The following is an 8,810-nucleotide window of genomic DNA, read 5'->3' as shown; positions in this document are numbered from 1 at the left end:
CATATAAATAAAGAACAAGATAAAAGATAAATCATAGGAAATAAGGAGATAGGTTTTTTTATAAAAGGGAAAGGAACCAAAAGCTGAAGGGAATGGGGGATGAAAAAAAATTAACCTGCATTATGTACATTCACTAACTCCTCATGAGGAATGTAATCATTATGCACTGCAATCATGCATCAAAATATTTTAAAAATTAATTAAAATATTAGTATTATTAGCTGGATTATGGGTTGTGGAGATTTATTTTATTTGTCTAGTTTTCTATATGTTTTAAATTTACAGTAAAAATTTCTTTCATCTATGAAAAGAAGAACTACAAAATGAAAATAAATATAGTGATAGAGGAAAAAAAGCTAGTAGAGGAAAAATTATGTTAAAGAATAATCTTAATCCAAAGAAGAAAATGAAGTGAGGAAAAAATTTAAATATCTAGAACATGTAAAAAACATACAATAAGATGGTGAATTTAAACACAAAACATGGTAATAATCATAATATCAAAAATCTGTTAAAAGAGATTGAATTTTTTTAAATCCAAGAATATGCTGTTTATAAAAGAAATATAGTATCTTCAATATAATGATGATAGAGAAAGACTAGAAGTAAAAGATTAAAAAGTAGATCCAATGCAATGATAATCAAAAGATAACTGAGGGCTGGGGCTTGTATAGAGTGGAAGAATATGTCTTTGGCACAAGTGAGGCCCCGGCACCACAAAGAAAGAGAGATTAATCAAATTTATTTGGATTTATAGATGGGCTTTCTCTTCAATTTCTATTGATGTATGTTTTTGCCACTTCCACATTATCTTATCATCTTTATAGGAGACCTTTATTATTGAATAACCTATGTCATCCACCTTTGCGAGGATATGCTGAGGTTTTAATGTGGGACCTCTCACTAAGCACACATTCTACCACTGAGCTACTCCCATAGCCCTCTTGTTATCTACCATTGTTGTTTTTCTTTTCAAATTTTATATGACTATTCTACTCTCATTCCCTTGACATATAAATTTTAGAATCCACTTTTGTATATCTATAATGAATCTTGTTGTGATATGTACTGATATTATTTTAAATTATGAACTAATTTAAAGGGATTTGGCATCTTAAGTATATTGAATCTTCCAATTTACAAATGTGGAATGTCTTTTAATTTACTTTGGCCTTTTTAGAATTTCTTCTATCACCCTTTCACAGCTTTCAGCATAAATATTCTGCACATATTTTTTTGATATATGTCTTAACATTTTATTGAGGAAGATTATTATGAATGTCATTGTTCTATTTATTTCTGTTACCAGCTGTGCATGGGTGGTTTTGTGTCAGTAAAAGATTTCTTGTTTTTTTTCTGTCTTCATACCACACTTAACACAAAAATCTTCTGTGACCTCAAAAGACACAGGGGTTTCTCAACACCAGCAAGCAAGCAATCAGTTCTGTAGCAGATACCACCTGGGTGTCCACTAATCCAATTTAGGTCTGACACTATCCACAAGTTGAGAAATCAGTCCCTAAGACTGCCCCTCCTCATTTTAGATGCTAGTTGCAAATCCAAGGTTTTTTTTAACCTGTGCTTCTGAAAGTCAAGTTTCCTAAATGTCACTTCTTGGATTCAATTAATTTGCTAGACCATCTCACATAACTAGGGAAACACGTTTACTAGCCTATTATAAAGAATATTTTAAAGGATAGTGTTGAAGAGATGCATAGGGCAAAGTATGGACGATGGTTTATAAAGTTTCCATGCCCTCTCTGGGTGTGTCATCCTCCAGAAAACTCCAACGTGTTCAGCTATAAGGAAGCTCTCTGAACCTTGTCCTTTGGAGTTTTTATGGAAACTTCATTGCATAGGCATGATATGGAGACTTCATTACATAGTCATGATTGCTATGAAGACAAGATGGAGAAACCTAGCAAGGCCTGTCTATTCAGATTCTTAGCCTCTCTGTGTAGCACTCTTCATGCCAGGTTATGGAGCAGGAACACTCTGGAATGAAGAGGGTCTTAGGAGCTACTATCAAGGGTAGATCAGAGAATTACTTTATTACCACCTACATAAAGGTGGGGAGATTAGAGTTTCTAAGATCTGCCATGTAAGCCAGGAACTGTTGTCAAAAGTCACACACACACACACACACACACACACATTTATCATATCACATTGATTTATAGAAATACTATTGAGTTTTAAGTTTACCTGGTACCCTACCATCTTCCAACTTAACTATATCCAAGAAGTTTTTTATAGATTCTTTGGGATTTTCTACATGGACAATTATGCCATTGTTTTTTTGGTTTGTTTTTTTTTTTGGTACCGGGGATCAAACTCGGGTCCTTGAGCTTGCGCAGCAGGCCATGAAACCACTAAGCTAAATCCCCGGCCCTATGCCATTGTTTATTAACATTTTTTATTAGACTTGGGTGTATTATTCTGTATCTATTGAGATGACTATATGCTCTTACATTTTCAGTTTGTTAATACAGTATGTTATATTGGTTGATTATGGAATGCTGAACCAGTGTTGCATTCCTGAGATAAACTTTAGGTGGCATAATTTGTTATTCTTTCTATAAATTGTTAGAGTTTATTTGTAAATATTTGGGGATTTTTTAGTTTATAAGAGTTATTGTTCTATAGTTTTATTGTATTATCTTTGTCTGGTTTTAGTGTCAATGTAATGTTGACCTTATATAATTCAGGAAATATTTTTGTCCTGTTTTCCAGAACAGATTATATAGAAAATGTAGGGGCTAAGAATGTAGAGTACTTTCCTAGCATTAGAGAAGCCTTGGGTTTGATTTCTCTCGCTACAAACAAAAAAATGTTAATTTTTCCTTGAATGTTTGGTAAAATTCAGAATTTTTTGTGCAGGTTTTATGATTATGAATTCAAACTCTTTAATAGATATAAGTATTTTTCATCTGAGGTGACTTGCAGAAATTTGTGGTTTTGAAGGAATTGGTCAATTTCATGTAAATTGTAGAATGTACATGCACAGTTTTTTTATAGGATACTACATTATACTTTTAATGTCTATAGAATCAGTTAATGATATCTCCTCTTGCATTCACGATGTTGGTTATTTATATTTTTTCTTTTATCTTTCTCTTGTCTATTAATTTTTTCAAAGAACTATCCTGATTGTATGAATTTTTTATTGTTTTTGTTTTTAATGTCAATCTCATTGATTTTAGTTATTATATTTATTATTTCTTTTTTCTTGTTTCTATGTATTACATTAGAATATCTTCTTATAGTTTTTCTTTCTTTTTACATTACAACACAGGTACCTAGGACAAATATCACAGGATTTTACCTTCAACTGAAGTCTTTCATATAGCCAAACACTTCAACTTATAAATGATAGCTTTCCACTCAAACTTCATTCTACCCTCTCCATTTTGATAAGTTTATTAAATCTTTTCTGTGACTATTCCATCTAGAATATCTTCATTTTTCTTGTTTTCCTCTTTCATAAATCAGACCTATATTATACTGTGTACTTAGGCAGATTCCTATAAGCAAAGCATGGAAAGCCCTTTCTTTCTATATCCTGAGCTATATTCAGAGTATAACATTAGAAACTGCAATTTATTGTGAAGGTACCATGCACTAGACATCATGCTAAATACTTTACATTCACCATCTTCTCTACACTCCAAACTCTCTTTTGGGGCTTTTATCCATTTCATTGAGAAGCAATGGGAACATAGTAAAATAGCATGGTTCATCAGGCTATAGAGTTAATATGTTGTAAACCCAAAATTTAAATCTAGTTCTACAAACCTACACTTCTCAACACTCTACTACACAGCCTTCTGACATACTCCAATATTCTCCTCTTTTATTAGGATGCCTTTGATAACAGTAATTAAAGCATTACACTCTAGTTCACTGCCATCCTGTAACTAGATTCCTCTAGCTCCAGGGTCTTGTTTTGGGGCAATGAAGATTAAAGCTGACAAAACAGCAAGCAGTAAGCAGTGGGGAATGGCAAAATGTGTGTTTATTAGGAAGAATAAAGAGCACACTCCCTGCTAGTCAGGGAGAGGTGTTCCGTAAAGCAGGCACCATAGATGTTTAAGTACATTGGCTTTTTATACAGTTTTTGGTAGGGGTGAAAGTGACGGAATGCAGGAATGCTCCTGGTTGCAGGTAGGCCTTTGATGTCTGGAATGCAAGCTGCTTCATTTGCATTTCACTTCCTACAAGATCTTTCCCATTGAGTTAAGCACTTGTTCTTTGTTTCTTGAATTCCATTAGGCCCTGAGGGTCAGTTTGCTTAACTTAATTATTTGTGCCTTTTGGTATGTTGACTCACTTAATGCCTGAATTTTACTTACTCCAGGTTAACTATTCCAGGTCTGTGCCCTATCTGCCTAACTTCCATTATCTGCTGGCTTCAATCCTAACTTCTCCATATATGTGGAACAGCTTGATTTTACCTGGGACATAGCTCACCTCTACTTCTTTGCAGACTATTAATTGCCCAATCCTGATCCTCTAACAATGTCTTAAAAAGTAAGAAGTCTCAACTCCTCGCCATTACTATCTTCTTTTATCCAAGCCTAACCCCCAATATATATATATATTCAATATATATAAATTCAGATTTTTCAAATCTTAGTTGTATATGTGTTACAATTACAGAGAGAGCTTGTTAAAACAGATTGCTGGGCCGCACCCCCAGAGTTTCTGACTCAGTAGATTTGAGGAAGGAAGTCCTGAGAATTTGTATTCCTAAAAATTTCCTAGATGAGATTGATGATTCTGTCCCAGAGACTTCACTTTGGGCATCATTGCTATAGTGTTATAGCTGATCAAATGTTCTTTGGTATGTTTTCACAATGCAGGTAGAATTACAAAACAGATATGAACTCTCACCATATGAGTCAAGTCTAAACCAAATGAAAGAAAAACTCATAAAGAAAAACTCAGAGAAATGCAAAATATTCTACACATAACATTTGATATATATGCTACACAAAAGATATTTAATGGCTGACAAAACTTCAAAGCACTACACACCGCAGATCCATTTAGAAAATCACCGTGTACATTATCTTAGGCTATACAAACTATGGTAAAGCTAGTTCTCAAATTATATTTAAAGTAGCATTTATTAAATTCATTTTATCACAAAACTTTTCTAGGTGTAACATTCTTTATATCTAGTGTTATTCAGGATAGATTTTAAGAAATGCTTTTCTAAAATAATTTTTTTTTATAGGAGAAGTCAGACATCTCTAACAATCTCCAGGATCAAAAGGGCTTTGTGCCTTACTCAATGGATTTAAATCATACTAAATATCTATTTAACCTGTCTAAAATCCAGGTCTGATTTTCTCTACTATGGCTCTCAGAAGACTGGGATTAATTAATCCTAGGCAAAAAAAAATGATGTGGGTAAAATTTACTTAAGGAAAGAGATTCAGAAACCATGATAGAGTGATACCAAAGATCTTTGAAAGTATTATAGACAGCTAAGTTAGTTAAAATATTATAGGCAGTCAGACAGGGCTGGGCCCTTGAGAGAGTCAATGCAAAAGATAAGAATATATTACAACTGTGGCTGGAGGCACATTAGCTGAAGTTCAGGCTTCAAGACAAAGAGAAATGACTACACTCACATACTTCTCTATGAACAGCAATGATTGATATTCTAAATAGGCATCAATCACCTTGGGTAGGGGATCAAAACCTCCCTAGCCCATTCCTTCCTGGAAAATCCTTCTTCATTCCATGTACGCTTGCTAGGTGACTTGCTTCCCCATTTGATCTCCATTTAATCAATAGTATTTAATCAACCATACTCATAGTCTTATTAGCTGACCATAGTTTTGTCCCACCTCATACCCACCTTGTGATTTTCTATTGTATAATTATTACCTAAGTGACCAAACTTGTAATCCTATTGGTTGACTATAGTTTTGTCCCATCTTGCACCCTCCTCACCCTGTGGCTTTGCTCTGTAAAACTCTCTTGAGAAAAGGGATCTGCAGGCAACCCAATTTACAGGTCTCCTTCTGTCTCTCTTAGACAGAAGCTACTTTTCTCTCAATAAATACTTCCTACTCTTTTTAAAATTAATTTTAGTGGTACATTTAAGGTATACAATATAATGACATTCACCATTGCAAATTTGCACCTTTACGTAATTCATCTTGATTCTTATTTTTTCTCCATTCCCCTGCCCTCCCTTCAATACTTCCTACTCTTAACCTCCATTGTTCCTAGAATTCATTCTTCAATTTTAGTGAACACAAACTTGGCATATCGGACATTTAGCAGGTTGGGAGTTACATTTCCCTTATATTATTTGGAGGTCCACATATATATATCATCCCTATATTATACAGCCTATATCAAAAGGATCATTTCTCACTATTTTAGGTATATGTATTACCAGACACCTAATAATTTGATATAACATTTTTACTCGATGTGAGATTCAACCACAATTTGTAAATTCTACCATTCTTTTCAATTCAAGGTAATTTTTTCATATGTGATATTCTCACACATCGTCCAGCCTAAAATTTCCCAACAGCAATTAAATAAGCTAAAAAGTAAGTTATGTCACAAAGCTGGAATGAAATTCTGCAGGATTAAATGTGTTGGACTCATTTAATTAAACACAGATGCTTTCCTAAAATCATCTGATCTACCTTGGACTTCAATTTCTTCTGACCAATGTTTATCCACCCTTTCTAGTAAGAACATTCTTTTCTAAATCATACAGAAGTCAGAAGTAAAAAGCTTCAGGTATCTTCACTTCAACTCTTGACATTATATTATTAGCTCCAATCTATAAGCCTGTGCTAAAGATAGATTTGAGCAGCATCCCCATAAAACAAGAGGTGGTGTATAAGATTAGTGATACACATAAAAACTGCTGGTCCTGATGAAATGTATTTGATGATAAATTTACAATTGCTTTTGTTTTTAATATTCTAAAATACCTCTGGGCATCAGTTTTGATAAATTCATTACTGCTCTGATTTGTCTAATGGTTTTGTTATAAAGGGCATGTGTGAGGCCACTTGGAGACAGGCTTTGTGAGAAAAAAGGTTTATTCCAGTACAGGTGTGAACAGAGACTGAAATTGGAGGTAGATTTCAGCAGCTAACTGGGAAAAGCTGAATTTATTACATCCATAGCTGGGAAGGGAATTAGGCTTATACGGGGCTTGAGAAGGGGGTTATGATCATAAGGAATGTTTATGACTGAGAGTCCAAGGACAGTCAGTACAAGTGTGCAGGCAATTACTGGACTTCTCAGCACCAGGGATATTGTATACTCTGCTTTGAATTTCCTTTATGGCTGTCTTAGTAGCCTGTTGTTTGCAGACATTGGCCTGTTTGTGAAGGTCTCATTCAGGCCAGGCATGACAGGTTTCAGGTGCCTAAGTTTTTAAAAAATCAGGCCCATAATTTTCTGGGACAAACAATTTGATTTCCAAAGCCTACTGTTTTACAATGATCACACTGCACTGTATGCAAATATAATATTTTAACATATTATATGTGGATAGTGTAATAGAATTACCAAATACTTGCACATTTGATCCTAATAATTTTTTGGGTAGCTGTAATATTGTTAAATATACTTAAATATATATATTTGGTCTTCCTTTCCTTTTCCTGGCATTCAACTCATAAAACAATTTGTCTTTTTCTGCATGCTAATAACTGACTGATGGCTGGCAGCCCCTAAGTGCTTGAGGATGGTGTTATGGTTTGGGTCTAGATGTCCCCCCAAAGCCTAATGTAGTCATAGGTGGATTTTTCAGAGGTGGCTAAATCTAGAGTATGTGATGCTAACATTAAGAGCATGTGGTTAGTTTGCTATTGCCCTAATCCTGGTAGTCTGGATTAGATAAAAGGGGTAGAAAGACACTATTGAGATTCCCTTATTGCTTTGCTACTTTTGGTCCCCCATGAATTGTTGCCCATCTGCCATGTGCCATCCTGCCTTGAAGCCAGCTGACTATGGACCGAAGCCTCTACAAACTGTGAGCTAAATAACTTTTGGTGTTGGATATTTTATCTCAGCAATAAGAAAAGTAACTCAGACAGATAGGAATTGGTTACTGGAAAGACCAAAGCATAATTACTGGGTTTTCAGCACCACTTACAACCTCCAGAGAAGAGGGGATAAAAGTTAAGTTGATTACCAATGGCCCAAAATGTAATCACACCTGCCTACATAATAGAGCTTCCATATACACCCAAAAGAACTGGGCGCAGAGAGCTTTTGGATAGCTGAATACATGAAGGTTCCTGGAAGGTGGTGCACCTGGAGGGAAGACATGGAGGCTCCACACTCCTCACATGCAGGTCCTTATGCATCTCTTCCATGTCATATTCATTTGTATCCTTTGTAATATCCTTTACAATAAACCAGTAAATGTGTTTTCTTGACTTCTGTGAGCTGCTCTAGCAAATTAATTGAACCTGAAAAAACTGATTTATAGTAGATCAGTAAGAAGAAGCACAGAAATAGCAAATAAACATATAAAAAAATGTTCAACATCACTGGTTATTTGAGAGATGCAAATGAAAACAACACTGAGATTCCCCCTCACTCCAGAAAGAATGGCTGGTATCATGAAATCAACCAATAACAAATGCTGGCAGGGCTGTGAGGAAAGAGGAACCCTGCTCCACCGCTGGTGGGAGTGTAGACTGGTGCAACCACTGTGGAAATCAGTATGGAGATACCTCAAAGAACAAGGACTGGAAGTCCCATTTGACCCCGCTATTCCCCTGCTGGGGATCTTCCCCAAAGAATTAAAAGAA

The sequence above is a fragment of the Heterocephalus glaber genome, unplaced genomic scaffold, assembly GCF_053883595.1.
Source record: "Heterocephalus glaber isolate CG9 unplaced genomic scaffold, H.glaber_assembly_v1.0 deba00001613, whole genome shotgun sequence".
In the NCBI taxonomy this organism is placed as follows: domain Eukaryota; kingdom Metazoa; phylum Chordata; class Mammalia; order Rodentia; family Bathyergidae; genus Heterocephalus; species Heterocephalus glaber.
Note: the sequence above shows the minus strand (reverse complement) of the source record.